The sequence below is a fragment of the Adiantum capillus-veneris genome, chromosome 26 (genome assembly GCF_014529385.1).
Source record: "Adiantum capillus-veneris isolate H3 chromosome 26, ASM1452938v2, whole genome shotgun sequence".
Classification (NCBI taxonomy): domain Eukaryota; kingdom Viridiplantae; phylum Streptophyta; class Polypodiopsida; order Polypodiales; family Pteridaceae; genus Adiantum; species Adiantum capillus-veneris.
Window position 1 is genome coordinate 69,483,980 of NC_140956.1, and position 18,505 is coordinate 69,502,484.

Sequence of the window (18,505 nt, forward strand, 5' to 3'; positions counted from 1 at the left end):
CACAGTTACAATATACTGTTTAAAGAGTTCACTCTACGATAATTGTCTCACTTACAAAAAAGGTTTTACTTTTTGCTACATCAAGTAATAAACTTGATAGTATCTAAAAAGAAGATACGATTTTAATATTAGTAAAGCTTAAAATAAGGTAACACTCTGCAGACCCTCTAAAAAAAGCAAATCCTAAAGCTGGAAGCGTTGAATGCCAGCGCTGGCATATCGCTTTGTAGAAGGCTTTTAAGGCACCCAAAGGCTAGGCCTTTAAGGCACCGCATGGCTAAAGCCTCTTATAAAAGAGCAGGTAGCGCATGGCTCACCATCACACACATCACACACATCACTGAGGATTTTCTGCAACGCACACATAGAGTAGCAAGTCTCTGTAGCGCTATTTTCATATACAACCTCCTATTGGTTGTTTAAGCCAAACCACTCACCTAAGCTATTTTACAAGCCTGCGCAAGACAACATAAGCACTTACGTTTTCACAGAGTCCCTGTAGCGCTCATATAAGAGTTTAACACAACACCTCTACACACACACACACACACACACACACACACACACACACACACACACACACACACACACACACACACACACACACACACACAATATAAGTTTCCATAAGAAACCAGTGCTCACAAGCAATAGGAAAACGCAGCTTCCTATTCTCTCAACACCAGCAAAAACCAGGGATTTTAATTAGGCGATGACGCATTTTGTTAAAGGTTAATTATTGTTGTTATTATCACTATTTTTTTCATGTTAATAACATATCTAATGTCATGACCTACGAAAACTGTTGGAATTAGGGTTGCAGAGAAACACACACAGCTTGGAGAAGACGAAGGAAGCTCAAGGCACACAATAGAAAGTCTGTTACTTAGTGTGCAATGGAAAGATAGATAGCCCTAGAGTGATGGGCATATATACAATGCATGGGGGAAAAAACCTCCTAAAGAGGGAAAAAATGTCCCCGCGGTCCTAGTGTGTTCACACACATCACTACCACATGTATATGGTAACAAACCGCCCCTGGAGTGATGCGGTGAACGAGAGCTGGCACATGAGTAAAGGGAAATGCCATGCCTTGAGGATATGATCAGTCCACAAAGGGGAGTAAGCCCAAAGCTTTGTGGAAAGCTTCAAGCTTCTCACGAGACAATGCCTTTGTGAAAAGATCTGCAAGGTTGTCCTGTGTTGGCACATAAGCCAAGTTGATCTCTCCTGCTGAGAGCCTCTCCCTGACATAGTGGTAATGCACCTCAATGTGCTTTGTGCGAGCATGAAAAACTGGGTTCCTCGCAACTGCCAATGCGCTCTGACTGTCAGTGTAGATAGTGTTGGCAGTGTCTTGTCCAACACCCAAATCAGCCATAAGGCGTCTGAGCCATACACACTCAACCGTAGCTGTGAAGACTGCCATGTACTCAGCCTCACAACTCAAAGTGGCCACAGTAGGTTGCTTCTTGCTCAACCATGATATACATGAACTGCCAAGCATGAAACAAAAACCACTTGTGGACACTCGCGTGTCAAAACAACCAGCCCAATCTGAGTCCGAAAAAGCATGTAAGTCTGGCGGCAATGATCCCCCCTTGGGATAAAAAAAGCCAAGATGTAAAGTGCCACTAAGGTAGCGGAAAATCCTCTTGACAGCCTGCCAATGCTTAGACCCTGGGCTATGCATAAATCTGCTCACCTGTGAGACTGTAAATTGAATATCCGGCCTCGTGTTGCATACATAAATGAGGCAGCCAACAACAGTTTGGTAAAGAGTGACATCAGCAGGATCGCCAGCATCATGTAGACTCAATTTCAAACCTGTTTCCATGGGAGTGGCAATAGGTTTGCAATCCTCAAGTCCAAATTTACATAGCAATGTCTCTATGTAACTTTTCTGACACAAGGCAATACCACCATCACACTGCTTAAACTGTATGCCCAAATAATGATGCAACAGCCCCAAATCTTTCATCTTGAAAGTAGCATTCAAATCAGCCTTAAATTCAGCAATATGTCTCTCATTTGGTCCAGTGATCAGCAAATCATCAACATAAAGAACAACAATGAGAAGTACATCACCCTCACGCTTTACATACAATGTGCTTTCTGTTGGACTGTTACGAAAGCCTCGTTTAACCAAATGAGTTTCAGTTTTCTCATACCATGCACGAGGAGATTGCTTCAACCCATACAAAGCCTTCTTACATCTGCACACTTTGTCCTCTTGTCCTTTTATGACAAAACCGCGAGGCTGCGTTACATATACTTCCTCAAATATGTCACCATTCAAGAAAGCAGTAACAATGTCTGATTGATGTACATCCCAACCAAAATGAGCTGCCAATGCACATAGAAAACGTACACTAGTCATACGACAAGTGGGAGAAAAAGTCTCTTCATAATCTATTTGCCTTTTTGCTGTGCATAACCCTTTGCAACAAGTCGAGCCTTATGGCGATCAATCTCACCATCCGGCTTGCGTTTCAACTTGTAAACCCATTTCGTACCAATGGCCTTTTTGCCAGGAGGCAAATCACATAAAGTCCATGTGTCATTTTCTATAAGTGCATCATATTCTGATTGCATGGCAGCCATCCAATTTTTTGAATTCTGTGCCTCATGAAAAGATAGAGGCTCCTCAACATCATGTAAGCTAGACAGAGTCAAAGCATAACAATCTGATGCGTAAGATGCATGGCGAGAGCCTGAACGAGTACGACTAGACAAAGGTGCATCCAATTTACTGTCACGCAAAGTGTGAACCAGCCATTTTGGCATACCTCTAGCCTGCTCTTTTTCAGCCCTTTCCTCATCAAGTACATCATGTACATCTGCATCAGTAATAGGCTGATCTAGAACATTTTTAGAAACCCCATAGTTTGTACATTTTCCTCATTGGAAATTACATTCGAATTTCCACCACTGAAAAGAGGCAACAAAGTGTCATAAATGTCCTGTGAGCTTACATTACTGTCTCTAGTACATGACAGCAAGGGCTGAACAGAATCTTCCACAAACACTACATCCCGTGAAACCAGAATATGTTTTGTTTGCGGATGATACAACCTGTAACCTTTGCTTTCAGCACTATAACCAACAAAAATACATTTGAAAGCCTTATCATCCAATTTTCTGCGCTGCACTTGTGGCACCAAAGCATATGCCAAACAGCCAAAAACACGCATGTGCTCAATAGAAGGTTTTCTATCATGCCATGCTTCATATGGAGTAATAGACTGCAAAGCTTTCGTAGGACACTTGTTAAGTACATAAGTGGCACACATAATGGCCTCAAGCCAAAAAGAATGCGGTAAAGCTTGACTTTTGACCATACATCGTGCCATTTCCTTCACTGACCTGTTTTTCCTCTCAGCAACACCATTTTGCTGAGCTATATAAGGCACTGTACATTGGTGTTTTATCCCATGACTAGCCAGAAATGCATTAAATTCATGAGACATATACTCCCCCCCTCGATCGGAACGGAGGGTGCCCATAGTACATTTCGAGACATTTTCAGCCATAGCCAGAAATTGTTTGAAGCACATAAAAACTTCGGACTTCGCTTTAAGCGGAAATACGCATGCATGCCTGGAGTAATCATCAATGAAAGTCACGAAGTACAGGTAATTGCCCAAGGACGGAGTTTGCATGGGCCCACAAACATCACTATGCACAAGCTGCAACCTGCATGTGGCCCGAACTGAACCATCCTTTGGAAATTTAGAATGCTACATCTTACCCAAAATACAACCTTCACAAACATGTTTGACAGGTGCTTCAAGAGGCGGCAAAGAAGCAACCATATCATATTTTTCCAAACGCAGCAAACTGGCAAAATTCAGATGACCAAAACGTGCATGCCAAAGTTTTGCATCTGAAATAGCCCTTGAATCTGCAACAACATTTGCAAAATTTTGTCCACACTTGTCATACAAAGTGAGCTTATACAGCCCACGGCACAAAAGCCCAGATGCAACAATTTCATCACCAAAACTGAGATCATGAACTGTACATCTGTCATCCACAAATTTGACTACAAGTCCAAGTCTAGCAAGTGCGGATACAGACAAGAGATTCTTCTTGATCCCAGGTACATAAAGTGCATCAACAAGTGTGAAAGAACTGCCATTAGCAGCAGTAAGCACAATCTTTCCAACTCCCTGAACTGGATAAGAGGCATTGTTGGCACAAGTGACTGAATTCCCATGAGGGACAGACTCGAGAGAGGTAAACAATTCACGATGTGAGGTAATGTGCTTTGTAGCACCACTGTCGAAATACCACACATGTGAATCTGCAACAACTGACAAGCATGCATCATGGACAACAGGATTGTAAGTGCACTCTGCGCTAAACGCCCATTCTGCATGAACATCAACAACACAGTCTCCTTTCACAGAAGACTCAACAATGGCTGCATTTGTAGTGGAACCAACATTTGCAGTGGAACCACCCTCTTTCTTCTTAGCCTCTTTGGCCTTCAACTTAGGAAACGACTTGATCAAGTGATCATTGGCTTTACAATAATGGCAACGCATCTTCTTTTTGCCCTTATCACCAGAATTGCCAGACGAAGTGCTGCCAGTAGAAGCATTAGGAACAGAATTTTTGCCACTCGCAGCAGAACCATAAGAAGTGGCTGCATTACTGTTACCACCCTTTCTTTGAGAAGCAATAAAATCCTGTTCAACTGCACGCTGCCTAGTCCTGTTTTTTCTGGAAAGTGACTCTTGCAACAGCAATGTGCATAATGCATCAAACTTGACAACTTCAGGATTTCCTTGGGTCATAAGTCTCCAAGTACTAGCAAAAGTTTGGTAGGAATCTGGTAAGGCATCAAGAACAGTCTGCACAAGGGAACTATCTGAAATGACTTCACCTGCAGAAATGAGCTGCTCATTGATATCCTTGACACTAGCAAGGAAGTGTCCATATCATCTTCCTCATGCATAATCTTCGATTCCAGCTCTTTACGCAGCAAAGAAATTTTAGCCTCATTGCTGCTTGCATAAAGACCTGCTAAAATATCCCAAGCCTGTTTTGCAGATCTTGCTGAACGGATGTGAGGAACAATGGTGCGCTTCACAGACAATGCAATCAATGCATGAGCCTGCGCATCCTTAACATCCCAACGAGATTGTTCTGCCGTAGGCAAAACAACTCTAACAGTTGCAATCCTTGCAGCAAGACCTGCAACATCCTCAACATTGCCTACATCCTCAGAACCAAGACGTACAGCAATGCCTTGCACAATGTTCCAGACACCCTTTGACACAAGAACATGTTGCATCATATAAGCCCACATAGGGTAGTTGTCCCCATCCAACCTGTCCTCAGCAGCAAACATCTTGAACACATCTGTGTTGTTGTTGTTAGCCATGGTAAATGCTGCACCTGATGTGAAAACTGCCCGAAAATAGGAGAAACGGAGCAGGAACAACCTCTGCTATATAGCACAAACCGTAGAAGACTATAAGGCACATGTTATGCAAAAAACGGCATTGACAGAAATTCTGCACAAAATGAAGAAATAGCATGTGCAGTACTGGAAACGGAGGCCGAATTGAGCCCAAATCAAAATTCTGTGAACGCTTGCCAAAGCTCACTGAAATCGGAGAAAGTGAGCAGGCGTGTGCTGGAGCAACTGGCGACTAAACCCGGGAGGACATGACCTGCTCTGATACCAATTGTTGGAATTAGGGTTGCAGAGAAACACACACAGCTTGGAGAACACGAAGGAAGCTCAAGGCACACAACAGAAAGTCTATTACTTAGTGTGCAATGGAAAGATAGATAGCCCTAGAGTGATGGGCGTATATACAATGCACGGGGGAAAAAACCTCCTAAAGAGGGAAAAAATGCCCCGGCAGTCCTAGTGTGTTCACACACATCACTACCACATGTATATGGTAACAAAAACCGGTAGAAAACGTAGAACCGGCGGGACAACCAACAATCCCGGTAGGCCCGCCGGGTTTAATATGAAACCCGGTGGGCCCGGCGGGACAAGCAAGAATCCCGCCGGGCTCGTCATGGACCCCCTCCATATTTGGCGGCTCTATATAACCCTTCACATCACATCACCTCTTCCTCTAAATTTGGTCATCCTTTAAAATTTAGAAGAAAAACTAAAGGTAAAAAAATGAATAGTCTCTAAAAAGAATTAAAACTTAATGTAACTCTGATCATGGATCATTAGTTCTTTTTTGGACTGAACTGATTCTTGAAAGGAGGTAGAAAGGTGAATCTTTGGGTCGGTATCTCTACATTTGGGATGGAATGATCTCATGTTTGGTTCACTGTTATATTTTCTAAATTGATTGCTATATTGATTAGAACTTCTATCATGGGTCATTAGTTCTTTTTTGGAGTGAACTGATTCTTGAAAAGAGATAGAAAGGTGAATCTTTGGGTCGATATCTCTACTTTTGGGATGGACTGATTACATGTTTGATTCACCCCCCTGTATTTGCTTGCTATTCCGATTAGAGCTCCAATCATGGGTCATTAGTTTTTTTTTGAACTGGATTGATTTATGAAAGGAGGTAGAAAGGTGAATCTTTAATTCGATATCTCTACTTTTGGGATGGACTGATCACATGTTTGATTCACCGCTGTATTTGCTTGCTATTCCGATTAGAGCTCCAATAATGGGTCATTAGTTCTTTTTTGGACTGGACTGATTCATGAAAGGAGGTAGGAAGGTGAATCTTTGGGTCGATATCTCTACTTTTGGGATGGACTGATCACATGTTTGATTCACCGCTATATTTGCTTGCTATTTCGATTAGAGCTCCAATCATGGGTCATTAGTTCTTTTTTGGGCTGGACTGATTCATGAAAGGAGGTAGGAAGGTGAATCTTTGGGTTGATATCTCTACTTTTGGGATGGAATGATCACATATTTAATTCACTGTTGTATTTGCTTGCTCATGTTTGAGTAGATTGAGGTTTATTCCCTTCAGGCTTCACTACTACGCTTGTGTGTGATATTGATTATAACACTAATGTTTGGTTTGAATAATACTTGAAAGAAGAGATAGCATACAAAGCTACAACGGGCCTGGCGGGCAAATAGCTTTACCCGGCGTGACCGCCAGGAAGACTCACTAGCCCGGCGGGCCCGGCGGGCCAACTAATTAGCCCGGCGGGCTACGAGCCGGTCTCCAGGTCTCCCTGGAGGTAAAAAAAGATGAATGTCAATTAACAAAATATTTGTTATTTTGCATTTCTATTGTTATTAACCTAAAATTATAGTGTGATCACGTCATTTTGAAACAACACAAACAACACAAAAATGTATCGATATATAGCATGAAAATGTATCGAGATTTGAAAGAGGGTATATGCAACCTCCTGTGAGGAGAGATGTCATTATGTACGACTGATGTTTTTGAAAAAAGAAAGGTTTTACAAACAAAATGTTGCCAAATTTTTCACAAATTAGATACTTATAAATTGGAATGCTGACTTATATACCATAGAGATAAGGATGCCCTTAAGGCAACATCTAGTATAGTATCTAAGAATGCTAAACTCATATGTGTAACTATTGGTGACAAACAGGGGTACACGCAGACAGCTAGGATGAGCAGCACTCGAGATGTATTTAAGCTACAACAGGTTTGGGACAAGCTCATGGCAACACATAAAGGGAAAAAGAGAACCAAACCAATAGCAATTAGAGACCCCATCTCCAAGTCGTGTAAACCCATAAAAACTTTCACAGACCGTAATCGACCCTACTTGCATAGACGAGCAAAAGAAAACATAACATATGATTAGGAGTAAGGTTGGGGTCGAGGGTGTGACAGCAATAACAAGCAGTAGAGATTGACTGATATACTTGTCACCCATTTAGTGAAAATTAATTCTAATTAATTGCACTTGTGGTTGGTTGGTAGTTAAAGATCCTTGCTTTCATCTGATAGGAGTTCCGGCTTAAAGCTCCTACTTTTTCATGTGCGAAGTATCTTGTAATGAGTTTTATATCAAAAAGTTCTACTTTGCTTTATTCTTTACACAATAATGTAATTGCAAACAATATTTAAGTTCTCTCAGTATTTGATTCTAAATGATGGGATTTTACAATCAAACACACACACAATTTTCTCGGGATACCTTTGGTCGGGTATCCATCATATACTGAGGAAACTTAATACTGACATATAAAAACAATTGTTGATTTATTACTTATATGGTGATTTATTTAGGCTTTTTGGATTCCATCTCTCACCCGTTTGGGATATGGAATAGAAGAAGACATTCCTGTTCCACCTGTTGGTACCCAATGTATAATTTCTTGTTTCAAAGGTGTGGAATTTCACAAAAACTTGCTAGACTTTGAGAAGCAAGCTATAAACACCCGCTCTATATCGGTATTAAACACTGCTTCTATAAATGATTGGGTCTCCTTATTGATTCTTTCTAGAAAAGAGAACGATAAGCTTCTAGAGGCCTTTAATACCTTCCTAGCTAAGTTACCCATTATTGACGCACAAGATAGTTTAGATCTTGATTTTATTTTACTTCTCTACCCACTATTGTGAACAAGTTATATTTTATCAATAACCTTCCAGCTATTCCTATAGAAATTAAGCACTCAGAAAAGGTTATTAATCCCCTTCTAGATCTAGACCTTCTGGAAGAAGAAGAGAAAGAAGCCCTCGACTTTTTAGCAGACGCAAACTGTTTATCCTCAAAAAGAGTTTCTAAACTCTTTTCAGAGGTAATCCCTTTACTACCACCCAGGCAAGTTGAGTTGGATGCTATTCGACTTGAACATAAGCTCTGGGATTATGAATTTTTGAACCATCGGGCACCTTTTACAATTTCCTCTCTAGGGTTGCTGTGTAGTATTCCCAGGGACATAGTTGAGCAATGTAAAACTTTGGCCTTACATTCCAAACATCTTTTGGCACAAGATGTTCTCTTCGAGCTTAAACATGTCAAATTATTAGATGTAGATGGTAAAAACTGTCCAAGCTCTTCAATCATTGCTCGCACCAAAGGACTCTCTCTTATGGATAGGGCAAAGGATCAAAAACTGTTTTTGAGAAACTGTTGGAATTCTTATAGACCCTTCCTTAAATGCCAATGCAAAAGGGTGGACCCAAACTCCAGTTGTTCCTCTTCAATCATTTGGTTTGATCTGTTTTTGTGGTACGTATTCCAGAAATTACCAAAGTTCTTTCAATTTTCATCTGGACCAGCCCAAGTTTATGCCTTTATTGCATGGGTAGCCTCGTTTCCAACTGAATTAAGGCATGCGGTAATCATCTATTATCAGTTTTATGAACACATGCTAGAAGCAGCTAAGGGACTGGTTCTATACACACCAGGGACTCCACTTCTTCAAAAGCTACACAACACACCAGTTTCCAACACAATCAAAACCCTACTCAAACCACCTAAAGGCAAGGAGCAATTAAAGAGATCACACACACACACCAAGCAACATGGCTTCAACAAGCAAAAAGCCAAGGTAGTTTAGAGGATCTGAGGACTACGGAGATACTCCCAAAGCACTTGAATACGTAAATTTTGAAGACCAGGTACGCTCACTTATTACAAGAAAGAATGGATTACTACATTTTGAACGCAATGTTAGAATGCATGGAAGATTTGTTCACATATTTTTTGTAAAAAATTTATGGAATTTATTAATCTTGAAAAGTTTTTTCAAACATTGATAAATGATTTTCACATCAATAAAGAACTATCTAAAATGAGGATTTGCTTTGGTTGGAAACATACCAAAAACTTGAACCATACTTTATAGAAACCAGCTTCTGTGTTTGCTGAAGCAATTGATGAAACACAACCGTGTGGATGTTTAACTCATAAAAGGTTTTTTAACTTTTTAGTTGACTTAGAACCCTTCAGAAGACATGTGATCACCACTAACCCTAGCATAGCTAGACATAAAACTTTCCAAGAGTTTATCAAGAAAGGATTAAATCACATACCATTAATACCAGTAAACCCTAAGTCGATAATAAAAGAACTTAGCAATGTATGGAAGACCTTATGTATCCTTTTAGGATGTGAGGATAGTAAAGCTCATTATAATTATATCCATGGTTCAGTTAATGAGATGTTTGCCCAAAGATTTCCCTTTTATAGGCATAACCAAACTCCCTGGTACAAGAACACAGGCCTGATGGATGAAATAAAATATATTTGACAATATTTATTTATATGTGGACTTGATAAATCTGCACAAACTCCAGTATTCATATGTAAGAAACTCATTCAATTAGCTGCAAGGAGAAGGCTAGAAAGCCCTGAATTCCGTCTTCTTTCTTCACAAGAGGAGGAAATTTGCCAAACCATAGGATCTTATACCCAAGAGATTGGGTTAGAAACACCATCAATGTTCTCTCTCCGATATCTTATAGGAAATTTTAAAATCCAAAAAATGGATTTTAGATGGATTACTAATGCGCATAATTGTGTATTTACTCCTGCTACAACTATAATCACCAAATTACTCAAAGGACTAATACAAGGGTTTATAGAATACACCAAAATCATACATAAAAAGCTACATTTGTTCTCTGAAGCACAAACCAATGCATATTGGATGATTAATAATCAATACGATTTTTTGATTAATCTACCAAAACGTATTACAAACATTCATTCCTTTGATGTAACATCCTGTTATGAGTCCATCCCTCACAAAGGCACGCATGGACTAATTGAGGTACTGGACAACATTATAAAACTTATAAAAACTATGAAATATCTTGGATTTAAGAAATATCGCAAACAGATTGTGCTTACAAAAAAGAAAAGTGAAGTTGTCTGGACATTTGAGTGCTTACATAACATCAATGAGTTTGTTCTTGATAACTGCTTTACAAAATTAGGTAAACATATTTATCGCCAAGAAAGAGGTATACCAATGGGATATAATTGTTCACCATTGTGGTGTAATTTGTATTTGGCGTGGTATGAAATTGAATACATAAAAAAGCTATCCCGGCTTACATGGTTTGCTATAATGAAAGTGTCTTATATTCATGGAGGTATATGGATGATTTGCTATTTGCTAATAATCCATTTATTTCACAATGTCTAAATCACAAAAAACCTTTGTCCCAAGAGGACCCCTTTACAATTTACCCTTTAGACATTATTGGGATTAAAGCCACACACAAGAAGAACCAAACCACATATTTGAATACACATATCCAATTAAGAGAATCAATAGAAGGAGAGTATGGTACGTACACCGCATGGAAAAAAGACAAATTACCATGCCCTAATGTTTCATTTATTCATGCAGCCTGTAATCGGCCAAAAAAGATGGCATATAATGTATGCATATCACAAGTTCTTCCCATATTGTATAATGCATCCCAAAAATCATATGCGGTAACACACTTAAATAAACTAGTCTCTATGTTTGTAGAGAATGTGTTAAAAAAAGAGAAGATAATTACATGTATTACCATTGAGGGAAATCAATATCCTGGCATTCGATTTACCATCAACACCTTAAAACAGAGAATTGGTAGAGTATAGGTCCACTTGGTGGCCTATCCTCCACCAAGTGCACCTTTCCTTAGGGTTGGGGGAGGGCCACACACACACACACACACACACACACACACACACACAATATATGGAACACAGGATGCATGTTGACAACACTTCGTGATATTATGGACACACAACCACACAACAACCACATGCTTACATACCATTGAAAAAAAGACGTAAGTTGTGCTAACAAGATTCTACTAAACATGACACAAGCAACAACATCATTGGCAGAAGAGTGATAGAAGGACGGATGCCTCCAAAGCAGGATGCGATGATGGATTTCAAATCCAAAAAACCCTCCCTTTTTTTTCCTTTTTTATTTTCTGGCATAGACAAGCCCTTTATTTTGTAACTTGTTTGGAATTCTCCAGAAGCATGTATATAACCTTGAATTAATCAGGTTTTCACTGGCATTGAGTATAAAAGTCCTACAAGATCCAAGTAATTGGTTTTTATTCACAAAATTAATGGGTACACGGACCCAAGGGTAATACCTGCACATTTACAATATACTGTTTAAAGAGTTCACTCTACGATAATTTTCTCACTTACAAAAAAGGTTTTACTTTTTGCTACATCAAGTAATAAACTTGATAGTATCTAAAAGGAAGATACGATTTTAATATCAGTAAAGCTTAAAAAAAGGTAGCACTCTGCATACCCTCTAAAAAAAGCAAATCTTAAAGCTGGAAGCACAGAATGCAAGCGCTTGAATATTGTTTTGCAGAAGGCCTTCAAGGCACCCAAAGGCTAGGCCTTTAAGGCACCGCATGGCTAAAGCCTCCTATAAAAGAGCAGGTAGCACGTGGCTCACCATCACAGACATCACCGAGGATTTTCTGCAGTGCACACACAGAGTAGCAAGCCTCTGTAGCCCTATTTTCATATACAACCTCCTATTGGGAGTTTAAGCTGAACCACTCACCTAAGCTATTTTACAAGCCTGCGCAAGACAACATAAGCACTTACGTTTTCACAGTCCCTGTAGCGCTCATATAAGAGTTTAACACAACACGTTGTGAGCGGGATGAAAACACACACATCGCCTCTATAACTACCCGACACACACTCTTGGAATGATACACACACACACTATGGGGCACCACTCGGCTTAGACAACACACCTGGCCGAGACAGGGAACACACCTCTGGAGTGAGAGGAGAGAGACTATCCACTTGCCCACTCCACACAGACACACATACACACACACACACCCAAAAAACTCAGCTCAAAAGAGGAGAATTTCTGATGTTTAGATACAATTGAGCTTGGGCCAACACCAATGGGGCAAACAGCTCACACAATATGGGTAAAAGATACCAGATACAATCACAAATTGGAGAAGAAGCTTCACTCACCGGAGAAGATTACACAGAAAAACAGCAGAAAAAGAGTGAGGAATTTGGATAAATGGACAGCGCCATCGCGTCCGGAACGGCCCAAAACCCCAGTCTACAATGTCAAAGTGCTCAAATCCGACCTCGGATGAGCAGTTTACGGCCAAAACAGGCTCTAAAATGAGCAAAAACACAGCTGCGGCTGTTCCTCCTCTCTTCTCCACGTTTTTTTCTGGTCTTTTCTCAGTTTTTTCAGTTCCCACACTTAGCTTTTTTAGTTGGGCACCCTTGGCCTTTTAGATGACCTCAAACGGACCCCGAACAGGCCAAAAACTGACCTCGCAGTGCATAGTTGTCACCTTTTTGCATCATTCGCACACTTGGCACTCAGCTTTTTTCCAATAATGCATCTCACCACCACGTGAAGTGGCCCCAAAAAGTGGTCCTAATGATGAACTTTCTGCATAACTCTCACCAGAAAACACCCACGTTGTGTCGGTCCTCATCCGCGTGCAAATATTGACCTCGTTCGCCCTCTTGACGCCACTAGATGCCATCTGACGCACCTGCTGACCTCACGTCGTCGGCCCGCGGATAGCTTCCTCGAGAAGTTTTACGCGCTACCAACTTCACTTTATTGCAGAAAAAACACACTAATACTGATAATAGTGAAAATCGCTGCACTATTTACATGCTGTCCTACCTGTACACATGTGGGCCCCACGTAACCACCTGGCTCTGGAAAATGGGCAATCCTTTATTTGATGCACCATGCATGTATATGTACATATGCGCAATTCCTTTCTCCAAAAAACTCCTGACAACGTCTACACACACACACACAATATAAGTTGCCGTAAGCAACCAATGCTCACAAGCAATAGGAAAACACAGCTTCCTATTCTCTCAACGCCAGCAAAAACAACCAGCCTCGAGTGGAGGAGCGCATATCTTCACAAAATCCGCAACATACGGAGGTGACTATTCGGGAGGGCTAATCTAACAACCTATTACCTGGCTGTAAACATACAGAATGTAAAAATGTTTTTTTTGAGTTACATAAGGCGTGAATTGTTTAAATACACACTTAAGCATAGGTACATGCTTTAAGATTATACGCCATGAGTAGAATTGTATAGATGGCCGTGTCGTAGGCGTCAAGAACTTTCTGTATTCTTTATAGAGGTATAAAGCAATACATACACAGTCGTAAGAAAGACTCACAAAAACCGGTTTAACCACCACTCCTTCCATAGTGGTTAAAGCAATAAGTTATGAAAAACAGACACAAGGATAACACATAGACACGAACGGGGTTTATGATTGTCATACTTATACATATTAAATGCTAGGTTCAACAGCCATGTACGAAAGTATGTAATAAGCACATAAACACATCTGAGAAGCTTCATATTAGCATATAAACAGGTTATCTAGCATGCATAATTAAAAAAGGCTGTATCATAAGACTAATACCTTGAAAAAAATGGTTTGTCATTTGAAGGAAGCAAGAGACAATTGGTGCATATTTTGGAACACTAAGTGGGAAAGAGGAGCAATACAGATGTCTACTACAAGCAATAACCAGGTGATTTAGTACAAAAAGCTTCGAGTACAATTGTTGTATATCTACTTAAACCATGATGTTAAAGAGAAAAGTTTCATCCTTATCTCCTTTCCTTCATGTTTTCTATATGGCATAATAAAATATATCCAGATTTGAAAGAGGGTGTATGACAACCTCCTCTGAGGGAATATGTCATTATGCACGATTGGTTTTTTTGCAAAAAGAAAGGCTTTACAAACAAAATGCTGCCGAAATTTTCATAAATTAAATATGTTTATGAAAAAATTAGATTGGAAAGATGAATGTACATACCATTGGGATAGGGATGCCTTTAAAGCAGCATCAAGTATAGTATGTATAAACATTAAACTCATATGTGTAACCATTGGTGACAAACAACACAAAAATGTATCGATATATATCATAAAAATGTATCAATATATAGCATAAAAATGTATTGAGATTTGAAAGAGGGTATATGACAACCTCTTGTGAGGACAGATGTCATTATGTACGACTAATTTTTTTGAAAAAAGAAAGGTTTTACAAACAAAATGTTGCCAAAATTTTCACAAATTAGATACTTATAAATTGGAATGCTGACTTATATACCATAGAGATAAGGATGCCCTTAAGGCAACATCTAGTATAGTATCTAAGAATGCTAAACGCATATGTGTAACCATTGGTGACAAACAAGGGTACATGCAGACAACTAGGATGAGCATCACTGGAGATGTATTTAAGCTACAACAAAGTCGGGACAAGCTCATGGCAGCACATAAAGGAAAAAAGAGAACCAAGCCAATAGCAATTAGAGACCCCATCTCCAAGCCGTGTAAACCCATAAAAAATTTCATAGATATGTAATCGACCCTACTTGCATAGACGAGCAAAAGAAAACATAACATATGACTAGGAGTAAGGTTGGGGTCGAGGGTGTGACATCAATAACAAGCAGTGGGGATTGCTTGGTATACGTGTCACCCATTTAGTGGAAATTAATTCTAATTAATTGTACTTGTGGTTGGTTGGCAGGTAAAGACCCCTGCTTTCATTTGATAGGAGTTGCGGCTTAAAGCTCCTACTTTTTCATGTATCAAAGTATCTTGTTATGAGTTTTATATCAAAAAGTTCTACTTTGCTTTGTTCTTTACACAATAATGTAATTGCAAACAATATTTAAGTTCTCTCTGTATATGATTCTAAATGATGGGATTTTACAATCAAACACACACTCTCTCTCTCACCCTCTCTCTCCCTCTCTCCCTCTCTCGTTCACACACACACTCTCTCTCTCTCTCTCTCTCTCTCTCTCTCTCTCTCTCTCTCTCGTTCCACACACACACACACACACACACACACACACACACACACACACACACACACACACCACACACACACACACACACACACGCACTGTAGTACTACAGGTATTCTTGTTGTTTTCAGAAACAAACCCCCCCCCCCCCCCCCCCCCCCCCCCCCCCCCCCCCCCCCCCCCCCACCAGTTTGATCGATTCTGAATCTGCAGGGTCACATTAGGGTTACTACTCAAAAAATGCCATTAGTTTTTAGAGACCATGGGACTTAGCCCTGGATTATTATACTAGGATTTAAAATAAAGATCTCTCTGGAGTGCTGAGCGTGATTTAATTCTCCCTCTTCATTACACCGTGAAGGTGGCTTTTCCTTCCTTATTGTGGATCTCCCACTCTTGGTTTTCTGCGTGCCAATTAATGCTACCTCACACACACATAGGAAGGCGTCCCGGCTCACTCATTGCTTCCGCTCAGAGGACTGGCAGTCCATCCTGCCTCCACTATTTAAACAGGTGAGGGTGCATCTCTGCCCCTCACTTAGCCTGTGTTGTTCTGTCTTTTTTTTTTTTTTGGAGAAGACTTACTGCTTGATTCACAAAAAGGAGCTATGGAGCTCACTACTCAGATGTCTCAGGTTTTTTTCTACCCTGGCTCGCTACTCGCTACTGGTTATGTTGGAATTTTTTTCTTTAAATTCTACATTAAGCATTTTTCTGCTATTTGTTGGCACAGTAAGGTAAGCAGTAAATGTTTGTCGGACAATAGCATGGTGGCGTTTTTTTAAACCTCATGCGTATACTGCTTGTGATCATGTTAGCATGGTGGCGGTTTTTTTACCTCAGGCGTATACTGCTTGGGTTTTATAGCTGTCGTTAACTGTCTTTTTTATACTATGCGCAACAGGTATTTATATTACTCATGAATGATGGGTTTTTTATCTTCTTACTCAGCATGGAAAAGGTTGTTAAGGTTGGTCAGTATAATTTGTCACTTACATCCACTGGTAAATGAAAATTGGGGTTATTTTTGCTTGACTGGCTTAAGCCTAGAATTCACTTTTTGTAACCTACTATATTAACAGGGTGTTTTTTCCCCTGTGCTAACCAATGCTGTGCTGGTTTATTATTTAACTGGCTTTAATGAGGAAATTGCATGAGCAGTTTTAGTTTGGCATTGGAAAGATAAACATGGATTAATGGTTCAGTGTCAATTTTGTAATACAACAACCTGGTAAAACCTATCGGTTGGGCTATGTGAATATGAGGAGTACCGATTTGACTTCTTGCACACTGTGTGTGGGTTGGTTGGCCCGGTTCCATATGATTGCTGTACAAAACTCATTAACTAGCTAGTCTTTTACTTCTGTTGCATTCGCTTGGCGGGTATAAATTCTGTAAAAAAATTAATCCATGATCTGCTACACCTGATGCTTTATAACTAAACCTTTTTTTCTAAAGAACCTCTACCAATTAAGGTAAGTATACACTATGGGACAATTTTTTTTTTTTACTACATTATCTTTTACATTTGACTACTTGGTATGTGGCCCTTGGATTGACATGGGGATGATATGGTGCCGGGTATCCTCTTGATTAAGAATTGATACTATCTCTGTTCTGGCTTATGGTTTAACTTTGCGAGGCTTGGCCTACCGGCTGCATATGGATATTAAACTATTCTTTAGATATTTGGTTTTTTCCAATTGTTTACAAGTATTGGGCCTATTTCGTTACTGGTTGTCTTGCTAAAAGTACTTTGTATCACAAAGACATATAAAATTTAGAAAACAAAAACCATAATGGCACGTTTTTTTCTCTAGAGCTTCATGGGGTTTTACTTCAAGGTCTCCTTCCCTCTTATTGAGCTGAGAGATTTATCTGATAAAAGATATACAAACTAAAGGAAGTTTTGGATTCCATAAACCATGATGAGCATAAACTTTATTTGACCTAAACAAACATAAACTAGCTTAATACTTTTTTGAACTATAATAGGAATTTTTATACTTCGGTAGAGTTTCATTAATCTTGAAGGATATTTTGATAGGGGACTATGACACTTGGATTAGAAGGGGTGGCCTTCTAATCAGAATATTGTTTTTTTGCTGGAAACTTGGGTATATGAAATAGAGAGAAAGAAGAACATTTTGTACACATATATCACTTAGCTTGTTAAAATTTCAAAAATGTTTGTAAGATGGACACGGATAACAACTCGTATGGTCCATTGATACCTGTTAAACACATCCAAGGCTAACTGAATTGTTGTCTTGTTTGGATGGATGTAGGTAAGGACTCTATCTTATCTTGGAAGGTTTTTTTTTGACTTTGGCAAGCTATCCTACTGTGGATAAAACACACACTTATGACTTGGTAAGTTCCTTTACTGTCTGCATACTGAAAGGGGATCTCTTTCCTACAAGCATTGTACTTAAATGATTCTAATACTAAGTTGTTTTTGTACTTATCTATTCCTTGTTCCATTGCCAGCTGTCTTTTGAATGTAAAAATTCAATTATGTCTTATTATCTAAGATTTAACAGAGCTACACACACACACACACACACACACACACACACACACACACACACACACACAAACTTATCTAGTTGACAATTATTGGAATAAACCTGGGCTGACTTGTTCCCTCTTTGGTAATCTCAATCTCACTATCTCCTGTACCAAGATGGAAACCCTACACTAACTTGGTAATA